Below are 16,767 nucleotides of genomic sequence, written 5' to 3'. Positions count from 1 at the left end.
TTATTTAATCCTAGGCTCATCTGTCACCTCACGGCATTTCCATACTTTATGAATAATGAATGTCTCAAAGAGTCACGTGGCCAACGAGCCAATGAAAGGCTCATAGTGGCATCAAATGTAAGTTTGCCGTTGACGCGCTGGAGATGTTTACATGTGGAAAGCAGGGGGATTGATTTAAAGGTTAGAAGTAATCAAGTACATTGTTCATTCCTCCTGGTGTAAGAGACAGGCTTGCAATGTTAACTCCCCACTGGGAAAAGGTAAGCAATACAGCACATGAATGAATGAATAAATAATGCAAAAGATAAACCAGAGAAGGTTCGTCAGAGATCCCGAATTGCCCAGACGTGCGAGGAGGAATCATCCCGATGGATGTACAGCTTTTCATAAGCAACCGGTTGTATGTCTTTATATGGTATGTGAATGAGAGGGTCAAGACTTGTATGTCTCAATATTTGGCCCTGTGATGGATTCGGGGTGAATCCTTGCCTCTCAGCCAATGAGCAGCTGGAATAGACTCCCGCATCCCTGTGAGTGCAGGGTGAGCGATATAGATCATGAATGAATTAACACACCAACATCCCAGGGATACGTCACTACTCTGTGTTCTGTGAGCCAAATGCGGCCCACACCAGGAAGGAGGTCACGAGGGATGGCAACCATCTAGTCGGACGAGGCACTAGCGAAATCTTATGTCAGGATGTATGTTTTTCTGCTCACTTCCAGTGAGGAGGGTGAGATCCTGCTCCTTGGTGACCGCAATTCGCCCTGATGTTCACAATTATTCTGTGTTCCACCTCCCGGGAAGGCAAACCCAGACTGCTCCAGCACTGTCAGGAATTAAGCCACTTATTTAAAAATAGCAGCATTATATTTGTTTTTTTAGTTTTATTTTTTCGCCTTTGCCCCCAAAGACGGTCGCGGACCCGATGACGCACTTGGACGAATAAGAAGGTTTCGATCGGCCCTCCCCACCCCGACCCCCCAGCGCGAGGTAGTAGTTTTGACTCTTGCTCAAGAGTGGAGTTCAGTCTGGAAGTCGTCTTCTGGATCCCCCGACCTCTTTTTCACATAATCATTTATAATGCGGGTCTTGACTCTGGTGTATCAGCAGAATATATGCAAAACTATGTTAAATGATGTTTTCAATCTGATAGCCTGATGGTGTGTGTGTTTGTGTGTGTGTGTGTGTGTGTGTACGGATGTGATTGAGAGAGACATAATTAATACAGTTTGATGCTTTGAGGGCAGAAAAATATAAAAATAAAAAAAACCCTGCTCTCTTTCCAAAATGCTCTCTGAAAATGAGTTTTGACATCTCATTACACCTCCGGTGAAAAAACCACACACACACACACACACACACACACACACACACACACGGTCAGAGGCAGCCCTGTTACAGCTCTCCGCTTACGATACCTGCATTTGCCGACTAATTCCCGGAGAAGACCAATCAGATCTCAGCGTAAACAATAAAAAAACGTGAGCCGTCCTAGCTTGTTAGCCGCGCGGCTGCCTGATGTTAAACCGGAGCGCCTCATTAACGTTGCTCGGTGGATATGGTTTTCTCGACCCCTCGGAACAGAAGGTTATTGACTTCCATCAAGGTTTTTCATTATGACCCGGCATTGATTCCTAGCTGGCGGCAGCGTGAGCGCATGCGCCCCACAGCAAGGAGGTCCCCGGTTGGACTCCGACAAGCGCCTTTCTGTGCGGAGCCTCCAAGTTCACCCCGTGTCTGCTCGAGGTTCTTCAAGGTTCTCCGAGTTCATGCAGGAGTAGAACAAGAGTAGAACAAGAGAATGAGGAGCGAAAGTTGTATGCTTTTGCAGAGTCTCTATGTCATCAGAATGAGAGTGTGAATGGTTGTTTGACTCTTATTTGTGGGGGTTCTCGGTCATCCAGGTAAACTTCTTGTTGTGGAAACAGGACTTGACTTTCTTCACTGGAAGATGTTTCAGCCCTCCTCTCAGAGGCTTCTTCAGTTGGAATGATCTGTGGGGAGTTTCCCAGTAAACCTGCCAGGGTTTTTGGCAGGTCTAGGTTATGGAAGCCTGTTATGTAAATGAACATAAACTAGGTGTAAGGGGGTTGTTTTGCTTGTGGGGCCGTCATTTGTTGGGGAAAAAAGAGCAATTTTTGGGGATTACCGGTATCGGAACGTGAGAAGGTAAAACATGTCCTGTCAATACCAAGACGTGTTTGCACACATGGACCAGGACCTTCTGCACCTTCTAAACAACCAGGAAAGATCCACCACCAGAAGCAGTAACTTCCACCTGTGCTCCAACTGGTTTCAAGCCTTTGTTTAGTTTCAGCTCTTCACGTTCCAATCCAGGTAATCCCATAAAAGTTGCCCCATAGTCCCCAACGAACGACACCCCCGTTAGCATAACAATCCCCTTACATCTATTTTCTGCAGATCAACTCTTCCATGTGCATAACAAGCCACCATAATCTTGGTCAGCCCAATGGCATGTATATTTGGAAACACCCTACAGATCATTAAAACTGAAGAAGCCTCTCTGAGAGCTGAAATGTCTTCAAGTGAAGAAATTCAAGTCCAGCTGCCATGGCAAGAAGATGTCCACAAGAGTTGTATGACTTTAGGAGGTCCTGTGACTGATTGGTGACCAGTCAAATGAGAGTCCTGCTTCTGGCCCAATGACAGCTGGGAAAGACTCCAGGTGCTCCCTGCAGGCCGCGACTGCAGGACAAGAGCTACGGATGAATGAATAAATGAATGAATGAATGAATCATTGGTTTGGTTCTTGATCCCGGTGATGGAGGCGCAGGCCGGTTGAGGCGGGGCTAAAGATTGGACAGCGATATGTCCGTGCAGTGGTATAGTTCTTATGGATTTTTGATCGATCTGCTGATAAACTGATAGCTCGTGCCCATGTCCTGCTGTATTTTATAAAATTAAAACCAAAACAAAAAGAAACATCCGGCTGTCTAATCGCTATGATAACATCTTCTTTGGCATTTCGTAAATTTGTCCTGGGGAAAAAGCACGCCGAAGAACGGATTTAATTATCATTTCAGCCGAGGCGATTTGATTTGAGCGAAACCCCAAACTCCAGACGCAGGAAAAAACAGACCACTTTTCACGTTCACAAACGAAGTTGATGGTTTTGACCCGGGCTAACGTTTGCCTGTAACGTCTTCTGCTTCTGGTTTGGCCTTGAGAGAGAAAACCCGAGCGATGGTTTCGCTGGATTCTCCCGCGGCGTCGAGACCTCCAGGCGCCACCACGGCTCCTCAGATCGCGCGGACTGGATTACACTAAGCGTGTTGTGTACTTTGGTTTTTAGTATTTAAATCAGAAGAAGACTCCCCTGTGTGACTCAGTGTGTGAATTATACCCCAATGCGCACACACACACACACACACACACACACACACAGAGTCTCCTACGGTCAATGTTCTGGCCGCTCGCTCACTCATTCGTCCGCCCGGTGAGCACTTAGCTTTCAGGATTAATTATTCAGTGCTGTTTTTGACAGACCCCTACCTCTCCCGGTGAAATATTAATTGCCTTGCCAAAATGTGGTACAGATTTATTCTCAATCATTGCAGGGTGACAAGTCCCAACACCCAAACACGAAAAAAAAAAAAAAAAAAAGATATTGAGAATAAAGCATCACGAACAAAGAGACATCTAAGTGCTTTGCTCGCCGGAGGGTTCCTATTTTTAAAAATCATTTTAGGTCAAATTGTGAATTTGTGATCATCCGATTGCATAAACATGGACACTAAAAGGTCACCAAAGAAAACAATCAATAGAGATGAATATGACTTCCAGTAGGTGGAAGCCGGTGCAGGGCGAGCAGGGGGTCGGCGGTTTTGAAAGTGAAATCCGAAAAAGCAAATAACACCGTTTTTTTTTTTGTTTTTTTTTTATTTTAGTTGAACTGTGAGCAGCTCTGCTCGGCGGCGCTGAAAAGGAAGGCAACAAAGAGGCCAACGGCCAAACCGGACCCGACCAAACCGGCAGCTTTCGGTCGCTTTCAATCAAATCTGCATGAGAGGATTTATTAAATCTGACTAAAGGGGTGGAAAGTTGCGAGTAAAAAATAAAAACGACGTGAATTCGAACCGTCGGCGAGGTCCGTGGCCTCCATCGGTTTCCTGCAGGCGGTCAAATCTTCAGCCGGGTGTTCTTGTATTCAGAAAGAGCGTGCTTCAATCCGCAGCTCCTGCTGGTGTGTGTGTGTGTGAGTGTGTGTGTGTGTGTGTGTGTGCGCTGCAGAGGCTGACGAGTCGATCCATACGGGCGGCAAACGCTTTCCTTTATCGAGATCGCAGGACTCAAACCGAAATCTAAGACGCATGAATGGATTTGTAAATTCATGTATTCATATTTGCGCGCACAGGCGTGAATGAGAGGGTGAATGAGCGTCGGCAAGACTTTTGAGTTAAAGAATCACTTTATCAATCAATCCCGGAGGAAATGAGTGAGTGTCTCCATCTGAATAGAGGTTTGGAAAAAATCCGCACACCAAATTTTACGCTCAGCAAACGTAGGCCCTTCTTTAGATGCGTTGACACAAATAAGCATCTGAGGAAGAGCTCGAAACATCATGCGAGAATGTGTTTTTTTTTCCACTATATGTAAAATAAATGATAATTTTTGGAGCACTTTCGGTGCGCAGATTTTTGTCAAACCTCTCTTCGGTCAATTTTTTTTTCGATCCAGCACCCGTCCCTAACTTGGCATGTGTCTATCGGACAACTGAGTGAGAGGGTGATTGGTTGTTATTTGGCCGCTCGCCTGACGGCGGCTGGAATGGCAGCTTCACCCCTGCGGCCCCGACAGCAGGATAAGCGCGGCGGTTCCTGACAAAATTATCAAAATTTGCAGTGATGACTAACCTGATCAGTTCTTCTCCTTTGGGATTTTCCCGAAAAAGTGTTCCCTTTACCTGCAGAAGCTACAAGTAAGGTACTTCGAAGATTGTTCGACATTGACCTGTCGTTCATAGAATTGTCGGTTTGCCTTGAGATATCTCTGTATTTGAGAAGAGGTTTTTAGCATTGCCTGTATGCGCGAGCCTGAGAAAGTGACGTCATGATGAATAATGAAAGCATGTATGTGCGAACCAGTGACGTGTGTTGTGGTTCACAGCTGGTGAGGCACGCCTACCTTGAGGCAGGAGAACTGCGTGCCTCACTTAGTGGCTCTTTGCAAGCGTTTTATGATCGCCTAGCACAAGAAACAAGTGACAGTTTTTGTACAGTTGTCGACAAAAAACCACTACATTGGAAATATGGCTCAAAGAGCAAAAGTTTTTAAACATTTTAATAGCGACATACAGAAAGACAGCAATATGGTCAAAACCTGTCACAGTGCAATCTATGTTAAGGCTCAACAGCCGGCGGCCTCGCCACACGTCTTTTCTCAGTATTTGAAGAGTAAATGTGAAAATAAAGCAATTCTGAATAAAAAAAAAAAAAAACAATCTAAAACTGGCCAAGTTAAATGAAAAATTCCTTCCCAGTGTAAATCACAGATAGATATAACCATTTCATTCCTTTTTCATGTTACATTTTTTTTGCAAGTTTGGCAGGTGAGGCACGACCTCTCCTGCCTCCCCTGAGGTACCAGCCCTCCCGGAACCCATAGGGAATGCATTGAAATGCATTGAAAAGCAGAGTCTAATCAAAATCTTGGGGCGATTTCAACCTGAAAATCACCCAAAAGGGGGCGGTCCTCCACAGAGCGGTACTGCATGCCGATTGGACGTTACATTCAGACTCAACCAAGACGCCCAGAACTGCTGTAAAAGCAGAATGGGATTTCAAAAATCCCCTCTTTCCTTTTCTGCGCTTTCTGGTGCAGCACCCAGATCGCCCTCATAAACCAACCGTCTCTAGATAAGCCGTGTTGAATTATCATCAAAGGAATATCTTAATTGTTGCCATGGTGATGCTGATGGGGTTCAAAGGTCACCCGTCTGTTGACGTACAACTTTGCTGTTTTTTTTTCGTCGTAGTCGTCGGATCTGAAGGGTCATGGATGTTGTTTTTCGAGGTCGAAGCAGGTGTTTGGATACATGATCGTGGTACGGCGAGAACGTCTCCACGTTCTTCGAGAACACCAGATCTTTGCCGGTCGTAGATAAAAACGATGGCTGCCTCCAAGCAGGCACGAGTCTTCTCCTCCCGGAGTGCCGACCCTGGGCCTCCTGCCGTCTCCGGAGAAGGGAATGATGTAATTTCACAAAGGGAGTTGTCGGAGTGCCGGTGACGGCGGTGTCAACCGCTCCCGTATTCTCCTGACGGATATCTTAAATGTTTTTTTTTTTGTTTTTTTTTTTCCATTTTTTTTTTTTTCTTCTTCACGGCTGCAAAAATGCAGCGCGTACATTTCATGACCCCCGACTGCGGTGATGAATCATGCAGCACCGTAAAAAAAAAGAAAAGAAAAAAGAGAAGCATCGTGGGACTCTTGTTAACAAGGAGAGCGGGGCCACCGCTGAACACAAGTAACATAACCTCACGGTTAGCATTAACAATTAAATAACGCTCGCCGAAGGGACGCGCTCCTCCGCTTCCTGCAGGACTGCGGGGGGAAAGGATGTAAAAGAGAAGAAAAAGACAGAGGAAATGTGAAGAAAAAAGAAGAATGGGATGGTGCACTGAACTTTTACTGCAAAATGAGCAAAATTGAGATTTTTTTTTTTTCATCATTTTTGGAGATAGATTATTTCAGTTTTGCCCGTATATTTTCCATTTTTTTTTTATTTTTGGAAAGTATTTGCTTATATTATTTTGTATTAATTGTATACTCTGATAGATAAGAGATTTGGAGTCTAAGTACTTTAGCTTCTTGATGGATTTATTTTATTATGTTACTAGCACCTATACTTTGCGTCACAGCAGAGAAGTTTTGTGGTTCTCTCCAGGTTCTCCATTTCCGTCCCAGAGTCCACAAAACTGAATCTGCAGGTTAGTTGAGCAGTTAAAGTCCTCTTTAAGATTGAATGCTTGGATGTGGAACTTGTGATTGACATGTCCAGGTTAAGCATAGCCTTTTTGCCCATGTCGCCCTAAGATTTGCTCTCCCCTGGAAGAAAGTATTCAATTCTGATTTAAAATATTGCATTTTCTGTGCTCTTATTGTATGAGGAAGTCTGGGGTGGCAGAGAAGTATGTTAAACTGGTGCAGGACATGTATGCTTGCTGTGGGACAGTGGTACAGTGTGCTGTAGGGGTAACAGGGAAGTTCAAGGTGGAGGTGGGACTCCATCAGGGATCAGCTCTGACCCCCTTCTTGTTTGCAATGGTGATGGACAGGCTGACAGATGAGGTTAGACTGGAATCCCCAAGGACCATGATGATTGCAGATGACATTGTGATCTGAAGTGAGAGCAGACAACAGGTAGAAGAACGTCTCGAGAGGTGGAGGTATGCTCTGGAAAGGAGAGGAATGAAAGTTAGTCACAGCAAGATAGAATATATGTGTGTGAAAGAGAGGAACTCGGGTGGAACGGTGAGGCTACAGGGAGTGGAGATCAAGAAGTTGAAGGATTTCAAGTACTTGGGGTCAACAGTCCAGAGCAACGGAGAGTGTGGAAAAGAGGTGAAGAGACGGTCCAAGCAGGCTGGAATGGGTGGAGAAAAGTGTCAGGGGTGCTATGTGATAGAAGACTTTCGGCCAGAATAAAAGGAAAGGTGTACAAGACAGTGGTGAGACCAGCGATGATGTATGGACTAGAAACTGTTACACTGACCAAAAGACGGGAGGCAGAACTAGAGGTTGCAGAGATGAAGATGTTGAGAACTGGGTTAGACGGAGAAAGTTGATTCGCTGTGGCGACGGAAGGGAGAAGCCAAAAGATGTTGAAGACGTTCCGCAATCTGATGTCTTTTATTCCGTCCTTCAGTCTTTCAGCGCCCATTGCAGGTGAGGACCCTCCTCTCAGGGCGGGAACTATTTCTGATTTTGGTTGTTGTGAGAACGCCGTTGCGTCGCATCTCTCCTTTCTGCCGGCGCCGTCCCGGCCTGCGGCTGCTAAAATAAGCCGTCACAGCTGCTTGTTAATGGTACGACTAAAAGTGTCAATGAAATTCAGTGAAACAGAAAGTGTCATCTTAACATCTCAAACATAAATGGTCTTATTATTATATATTATATATTATAATTATCATTATTATTATTACTATGACTTATTATTATTATTGCCTATTTTTTATATAATGACTTCATCAGTAGAGGCTCCAGTGAAGCTGGTTAATGAGAGAAACCCCTTAAATATATATATTACTTAAATAGATAAATATTCTTATAAATAATGATGCTTATAAATACAATTATGAATGCTTGTGTTTATAAATAATAGTAATAGTAATAATAATATTAATAGTAAATTTTCGTTAAAGGACCTTGACAGGAGAAGTTAGATAATAATATTAAATTGTAACATTAAAAATAATAACAATAATAATAATAGCAGTAAATTGTTTCTACTTCTGGAGCTTTAACAATTTATGAGTTACTGAATTACACACACACACACACACACTCCAGTTTCAGAGGTGATGTGTCCCTCTAAAAGTCATCAGCGTCAAATCTCATGTTCAAATCCATATTCAGTAAATATTGAACTCTCCAGCAGATTTAATCAACCTTAAGTGTTTTTTGCGCATTTATTTTCTTTTTGCGAGCTATTTCCGTGTAGCGCAACCAGGCCCTGTGACCTCCCCCGCACACACACACACACACACACACACACACACACACGATGTGCATCATCGCCATCATCACCAGATTACGGATCAACGTCACATCGATACGGCGCCGCGGGTCGGAGACTCGGGTTCCTTGATGGTAATGAGAGCTTCGCTCCCTCCAACCCTCCGAGGCGCCCGGATGAAGCAATCCATCATCCATCGGCTGAATCCTGACAACCTTGCCCAGATGGTGGAGGCCCCTCCTCCCCTCCTCCACCCCGCATCCCCTCTTTTCCTTTTCTTTTTTTTTTTTTTTTTTTTTTGCTAAATACACCAATGGCGTGTAGCCGTCGGGCTCCGATGGATACCGAAGATGCTCGCCCCGTCTAATTATTTAACACACACACGTGCGTGTACGCACACACAGCTTCGTCAATAGCGGGAGGAAAGCGCGAACGTCAACCGAAACATCTGCCGCATCCGATTAATACAAATACGTGTTTTTTTTATTTTTATTTTTATTTTTTTTTAATGATAAATTAATCGCCGACGCCGCTCGCCGCATCACTTGATCCGAGGCGGGTCGCAGATACCGTCGGGATGTTTGATTTTATTTTATTTTTTTCCGAATGAGGAGCAAACGTAAGGGAAGAGCATATGGGGAAAGAGATGAAGAAGAAGAAGAAAAGCCTACAGGGAGCTGTTCTTTCACCTTCTCCTCTTTTTCTTCTTTTTCTTTTCCCTGTCATGTCGTCACGCTTCCTCTCACTCCTCCACATTACTTATTAGTATGAAATATATCGTGGTAATTTCCGCGCACTCGCTAATTCTTGGAGACGCAGAAAAATGAAGCAAAGCCTGTTCGAAATGGCGGTTTAATTGCGAAGGGTGATTATTCGCCAACAAAGTTGATATAAGTTGTCAGAAGAAGAAAAAAAAAAAAAGTTAGTTCCAGCAATTACACCGAGACGGGGATCTTAAATTTAGAGATAAGTTAAGATAAAATAAACGTTATTGATCCCCATAGTGGAAATTCTTTTGTCACAGCATGACATGGTGTCAATAAATATGAATATAAATATAAATAGAAAATTAGAAAATTTCAAAAGACATCCACAAAGACAGCAACAACATCAAGGATAAAAATAGGGAGAAAAGAACAAAAAAAAAGACAGTGAAGGTGAAAATGGACGACAACAACAACAGCGATTTGAACATAAAAAGTGACAACAACAATGACAAAATATACAAAAATAAGTATAAAATAGGCAACAGGGTGTGAATGTAATGCTGTTAAAGGCTCCATCTATATTTTACATTACATTACATTTGGCAGACGCTTTTATCCAAAGCGACTTACAATAGAGGACATAGGGACTGCAAATACACTTGCAAATACACGATGCACAGGAAAGTTTTTTTTAATTTTTTTTAAAATCCTGCATTCCAGGTGGCCACCTGTCCATTTCCACGGCAGAAGATGACAGAATTCAAAATAGCCGGATGAGAAATAAAAAAAGAGGAAAAAAAAAATCTCCATTTCTGGGCTCAGCAGACGTCTTGTTCTCCCCTGGGTTGTTTGGTATAAAGCTGCACAAAAAGAATAAATAACTTACATTATTTCCGTTTTATCCGAGTCCGAACAATGTTTTATTTTGAAAAATTACCCCGTTCACTCCGTTACGTTCGTCTGTGACTCCCTCTTGAAGCGTGTCAAGATGTTCGTCTCGGTCACGGGAAACATCAGCGCTAATATTAAACCCCCACAAGCCTGGAAAATGACTGAAAAATAAAGTCGTCTTTGGAAAGTTTGCAAAAAAGGGGAAAAAGCCCCGTGAGAAAAAGAAAGCTGTATTTAACAGACAATACCAGGAAACCCACTTAAAATACGGATTTATGGCGACAGGTGATTCCCACCAAACCTGCTCTGCATAAAATGCACCCCAAACCACGTGCACATCATTCCTAGCAACCTTGTTGAGCCACATTTTGTAATAAATTTCCAAAATGTAAGAACTTTTTCATTTCATTTTGTAATAAAGCCGCATTTTGTAATAAATTGTGTCGCATTATGTAATAAGTTATGACATTTTGAGAAGATTATTACAAAAATGCACTTGCAACTTTTTTATTCTCTAGGAAATGTAATATCATGGTGCATTCTGTAATAACAATTCTAAAGCATAGTTTATTTGTTTGTTAATTGTATTTTATTTTACTTTAAAGTATTTGTAAAAGCTAGGCCTATTATTAGTATCACTGTATTAGCCTAGTAGCAGTACTTAGCAATTGCTATCAGTACACTATTCAAAGGTTGCATTAACAGAGAATATTCTATAAATTCCATGTTATTACATTTCCTAGAGAACAAAAAAGTTGCAAGTGCATTTTGTAATAATCTTCTCAAAATGTAATAACATATTACATAATGCGGCAAAATTTATTACAAAATGCGTTGGGGCAGTTTATTACAAAATGCGGCTTTTTTACAAAATGAAATGAAAAAGTTATTACATTTTGGACGTTTATTACAAAATGCACTGTTATTACAAAATGCGGCTCAACAAACCTCCAAATCACACGGAAAACAAACATCAACATAAACCCCAACATTCATGACTCGCTGCAATATAACAGAATATACAAATTATTATTATTATTAATAAGGTACAGATTAATTTTTACAAGTGGAACTCACTCTGAGCGATGGATTGAATCATAAACTGGAATAGTTCAATCTTGGATCCACTGTTTTGGTGTACGCCGATATTTTCGGCTCTCCAATGAGGCGACGAAGCCTTCAAAACCGCTTTTCCACTCGGAGACATTAAAAACAAGCCTTTGGAGTATTTTGAAAGAAAAAAAAAAAAAGAGGGATTATTTATATATTATTATGAATATGAATTTATCCGCCGCACCTTAACCTTCCTCTTGTGTTAGGGTCACCGACGACCCGTTTTAGTTTTTGAATCCGTAAAATAATCACTTAATTTTTTTTTATTGCATCAAGGCTTTTTGACTTTGTCAGGAACCTTGATTTCAACAAAATTCAACAAAAACATTTTTTTTTTCACTGCATTATAAAATGCTCTAGTTGAAATTATGTCCTTTGTAGTGTTGGGGTCAGTTTCGACCCGGGTATAAAAATTAGATTACAAAGCAATAAGTAGGGCCAAAATTTAAATCTTAAATGCATTGTCAGCCAACACAATGACAACCAACTCCTCCCCCACTCATGTGAGCTTCTGGAGATGCTCATTTGTCCAGGATTGCTGCAAAAAAAACAAAAATGAGCACGTCCAGACACGTCCAGACACGTCAGACACGTATTTATATTATTCTCTTGAGGTTCATTTTCCTGTTTTTTATTGAAATCGAGAGGTTATACTAATAATAAAAAGGCCCAGAGAACCACAACAAAAATTTTTAAACCCAATATTTTCATGGATAAGGAAGCCTAACGAGGTAACCAAGAGATGAGAAAAAGAATTGGAATTTAAGTTTTTATTTTTAGTGTATTTTAAAGCTGATTTAAGACACGGGTCGAAACCGACCCGTTAACACCGGGGATGCTACCAGAAAGCTAGCACAGGAGGAAGGTAAAACAATATGAAAATATTGTCTGACATTAAACCGAAACCGGTTGGTGACCGTTGCTCTTCACCTTCAGCAAACATCTGATCCTTCATCTAACCTTCTCCTCTGGATCATCTTCACTCAAACCCACTTCCCGTCCTCTTTCCCTCCATCCATAAACCTCCTCCAACCTTCAGAATCCCTTCCTCCCAGATCTTTACCATCCCTCTTCTGTCCATGTCCAAACCATCTCCGTGTGGATTTATCTCCAGAACATCCAGCGTGACGGACCTCCTCGCTCTCCACATCTCCACCTCCGCTGCCTTTCCTCCACCCGTTCCAACCTGCTTGCAAACATCTCCCCACCCTTTTCTCCTCCGCTACCGTTCCACTTCTGAATCCCTCGCGTCCCGTCTCGCTGCAGCTAACCTTCTCGCACCTCCGCCTCTCCAGATGTTCCTTCAGCTGCACGGATCTAGAAAACCACCGCCGGGTCTTGGTGCGGAAGGAGGAAGGAAGTACCAACAGGAAGTAGCGGTGACCCCCCTCCGACATCAGGGGTGATGTTCTCCGCCCCGTGTGATTCCACGTCGGTTGATGAGCTCCATGACGGCGGATCAGTACTTTTTTTTTTTTTTTTTTACATTTTTTTTTTTTTTTTTTTAAACTTTAGCTAATCCCCTACCTGCGCCGGTGGAACATGTTTAAGCGATCCTTTCCGGGGGGTTTTGTGTTAAGACAGTCTCAGCACTAATTCCCAGATACCTAATTCCCAGTCTTACCATTGTAATATTCCTAATGAGGCTCTAAGCCCTGAGATCCTTCTCCTGCTCGCTTCCACGTTCCCTTTGATCCCGGCGATCGCTTCTTCTTTTTTTTTTTTTTTTTCTTCCTTTCCCTCCCCCGGCGCCCTCGGGGGGTCCGCGCTCAGCCTTACCTGACGGCGTGGCGTTAATGCGCTGAATATTCATCGGCGCTCAAGTCGGCGCCGTCTGTCCTCCGCAACTGGAATCATGTCAAGACAGGCGTTGTTTTTTTTTTTTTTTTTGTTGTTTTTTTTTTTTTTTTATCCAAGCATTGGGGAAAAAAAGGTAAAAATCGTAAAAGAATTATGAGTTTGTAATAACGCTCACCTTTTCTTCTCCTTTGGGCCGAAGCATCCGCCTCAATCTTACCCTCCGCCCGTAAAGCTACCCAGACCTTCACCGTCCCTCCTCGGTCCAAGTCCAGACCATCTCGGTCCAGAACGTCCATTACATTACATTTGGCAGACGCTTTTATCCAAAGCGACCTACGAAAAGTGCAATTCAGTCACCGAAGATCCGAAGTACGAGTAGACGGAAGTCGGAAGTGAGCACTCAAGCAAATAGCCATCTCAGAACCATATGTATACATACATGCATGTCTTTCTTTATTTTTTTGGGGGGTTTCTGGGGGGGTTTGGGGACAAAGTGCGATTAGCAGGGTAGTGCTTGGTGAAGAGGTATGCTTTCAGCTCACGGCGAAAGATGGGCAGTGACCCCGTTGTTCTGACGTTTTTTGGGAGTTCGTTCCAACACCAAGGAGCCGAGACCAAGAAGAGCCGAGACCAAGAAGAGCCGAGACCGGTTGGATCGGCGGCCGGGGGCTCCGAGTGACGGGGTGGACGGTCGGCCAGAGGTGGCAGATCGGAGGGGACGGGTCGGGACATGTATGCCAAACGTATCCTTGGGATAAGACGGGGCTGGGCTATTCCCTGCCCGTTAGGCGACCACCAGGGTCTTGAACTTGATGCGAGCGGCTACTGTGAGCCGGTGCAGGGACATAAGAAGGGAGAATTTGGGACGGTTGAACACCAGACGGGCTGCTGCTTTCTGAAGAACCTCCAGAGGCCTGATGGTCACCGCTGGAGCACCGGCAAGGAGGGAGTTGCAGTCGTCCAAACGAGAGACGACTAGATCCCCGATGAGTATCTGCGCCGTATCCTCTGTGAGGAATCTGCAGATCTTGCTGATATTGTAGAGGAGGAACGCTGAGATGACAGTTGATTGTCCAGGACCGCACCCAGGTTTCTGGGAGTTGTGGTTGTCCTTACCACGGTGTTGTCGATGGTGATGGCCGGGTCTCTATGCTGACCACCTTTCCCCGGGAGAAAGAGCAGCTCAGTCTTCGTCCGACACGTGATGCCGCTTTGACCGATCCATTCCTGCTCTTCGCTCCCACAGCGGAGCCTCCACGTCTTCATCTCAGCCACCTCGGTGTCTCCAAACCAGAAAACGTGGCTTTGTTCACCCTCACACTTTTCTTCACCACCTTCTTCACCCTCTCCGTCGCTCTGGACCTTCACCGCTTGAAATCTTCCACCTTCTCCTCTTCCTGAAGCCTCACCGATCCACATCTGATCCAAACATGTCTTGCTCACCTTGCTCACCCCCACCTCCATCTCTCTAGATGTTCCTCCATCTGCTCCTCGCTCTCACCGGAGATCACAATGTCATCTGCAAACATGATCATATTCTTGTCTAACCTCATTTGCCAGCCCGTCCGTTACGCTGCAAGACTCCCAGATGCTCTCCTGATCCCGCTTCCACCTGGACCTCCTGCAGCACATCTCACAAACATTAGCACGTTAGCGCTTCCCGGACGGTTCAACAAAACGGCTTTTTGCTAGCTTCAGGAGCCGACGGGTCCAACTTGGCCGAGCGAAGACAGACCAGAAAACATCGGACAGGAAACGACGTGAAGACCTTCCAAAGGTTAGACCGGAGTCGCGGTTTGAAAGACGTGGATACCGTCGGGCGCGTTTAATACGTGGTCGTATCCGGATTCCGTGCAGGATGCCAAATATCGAGCGGCGTATATCTATGATAATCTACTTTGGGAATTGGGAGGGTGGAGTTACAGAACGCCGGAACATCGTAAGAAGGAAAAAAAAAACACCTCAGGTGCCAGAGAGTCCCATATTAACCCCCTTTTTACAGTTTATTACATTACTTGTTGCATTAGGTAATTACACTTTTAATGGCGGTGTCAAAGCGTATTCGGTTTTATGGCAGCTTTCAATAATCGTAATATCCGAGTTTGTGCCTCCGGAGCGGAAGCATCCGGGAGTTTAATAAGCTATCAGTGATTCGATCCGGCCGTGACCCCGGTTGTCCGGCCCGTTGAGCCGCCCGAGGCAGGAGGGCGAGAAGGGACGGCTTTCAAATCCCATCAGAGAGGTCGGAAAACATCTCTCCGGTTCCGAACCGGAAACCCCAAAGTGTCAATCAAATTCCCACCTCAAAAACTCTCTCACTCCAAGCTCATGTAGAGACGTACAACCCTTCACTCTCTCAATCTTGGGGACGCACAGCCATTCAGCCTCTCATTCACATCTCACTTGTAGACATCTGACTATTCGAGAGACCATTCAGCCTTTCATTCACACGTAACATATGGACACACACCGTTCACCCTTTCATTCACACGTCCCATAGAGGCCAACATCACATGGGGACATGCAGCCGTTCACCCTGTCATTCACACCTCAAATTGAGACATATATTCATTCGCCTTCTAAACCCAAGATCATATAGACACAAACATTCACCCTCTCATTCACGTGTCCTCTACAGACATCCAGCTATTCACCCTTTCATTCCCATCTAATTTGAAGACATGCAACCATTCCCCCTTTCCGTCCCACGCAAGACAGACATCCAATTTTTCACCCTCTCACTCACGTCATCTAGAGAAACAACCGTTCATCTGCTCATTTATATGTAAAATATAGAGTTACACCATTCACCCTGTCTATCACGTCACAAAGAGACAAACAACAATTAATTCACTCATTCAACAATCCCCCCTTTCCATCCCAGGAAAGAGACATGCAATTATTTATCCTCATCAAGAGCAACAACCGTTCATCCTCTCATTTATATGTAAAATAAAGAGATACACCATTCACCCTTTCATTCACGTCACAAAGAGACAAACAACCATTCATTCATTCATTCATTCAACCATCCCCCCTTTCCATCCCATCCGTGCTTCATCCTCATCAAGAGCAACAGTCGTTCATCCTCTCATCCACACATCGTCTCCAGATCATTCACCCTTTCACTCCGTCCACCGTCCTCCAATGAAGCTCCGCCGTGTTTTTAGATCCGCGGGAGGGAACCAGGATTAATTCTGTTCGGAAACCCGAATCCGACGCTTCCGCGGAGCCCCGCCTCCCGTCAATCACGGGACGCCGCGGTTGCGCCGGGCGTTGAACGTGAGCGGGGGAGTCTTCTTTTGCAGTCTGGCGGTTCAATCGGGCAGGAAGTGGAAGTCCCTCGGAGGCCTCCCCTGAAAGCGCTGCGTGGGAGGTCTGCGCTGAGGTTGCACAAATATTAATTAGCAGGCGTGCGCGGCGGCGGCGGCGCGCCCACGTGTGAACGTCTCCGTAGACGTGAAGATCAGAGATTGATTCTCCCACGATGGGCCGCGATGTTTTTGCATAGAAAACCTTTACTATTTAGTTTTATTTTTCGGCCGATTTCATTT

The 16,767-nt window shown here is 44.4% G+C and overlaps 1 long non-coding RNA gene across 1 annotated transcript; it reads right to left on the bottom strand.

Moving 5' to 3' along the window:
- Window positions 1–9,577: 9,577 nt before the first annotated feature.
- Window positions 9,578–13,542, bottom strand: LOC147235966 (uncharacterized). Its single transcript, XR_015104228.1, has 5 exons — window positions 13,389–13,542; window positions 13,193–13,260; window positions 11,378–11,518; window positions 10,347–10,461; window positions 9,578–10,269 (listed from the first exon to the last, which is right to left on the bottom strand). It is a non-coding gene; the product is annotated as an uncharacterized LOC147235966 (long non-coding RNA).
- Window positions 13,543–16,767: the final 3,225 nt, after the last annotated feature.

This window comes from Fistularia commersonii, chromosome 3 (genome assembly GCF_037954325.1).
Source record: "Fistularia commersonii isolate RoL2024-O1a breed Wild chromosome 3, RoL_Fcom_v1.0, whole genome shotgun sequence".
Taxonomy (NCBI): Eukaryota; Metazoa; Chordata; class Actinopteri; order Syngnathiformes; family Fistulariidae; genus Fistularia; species Fistularia commersonii.
The sequence above is the reverse complement of the archived record's forward strand: the minus strand, read 5'-3'. Positions and strand labels throughout refer to the sequence as shown.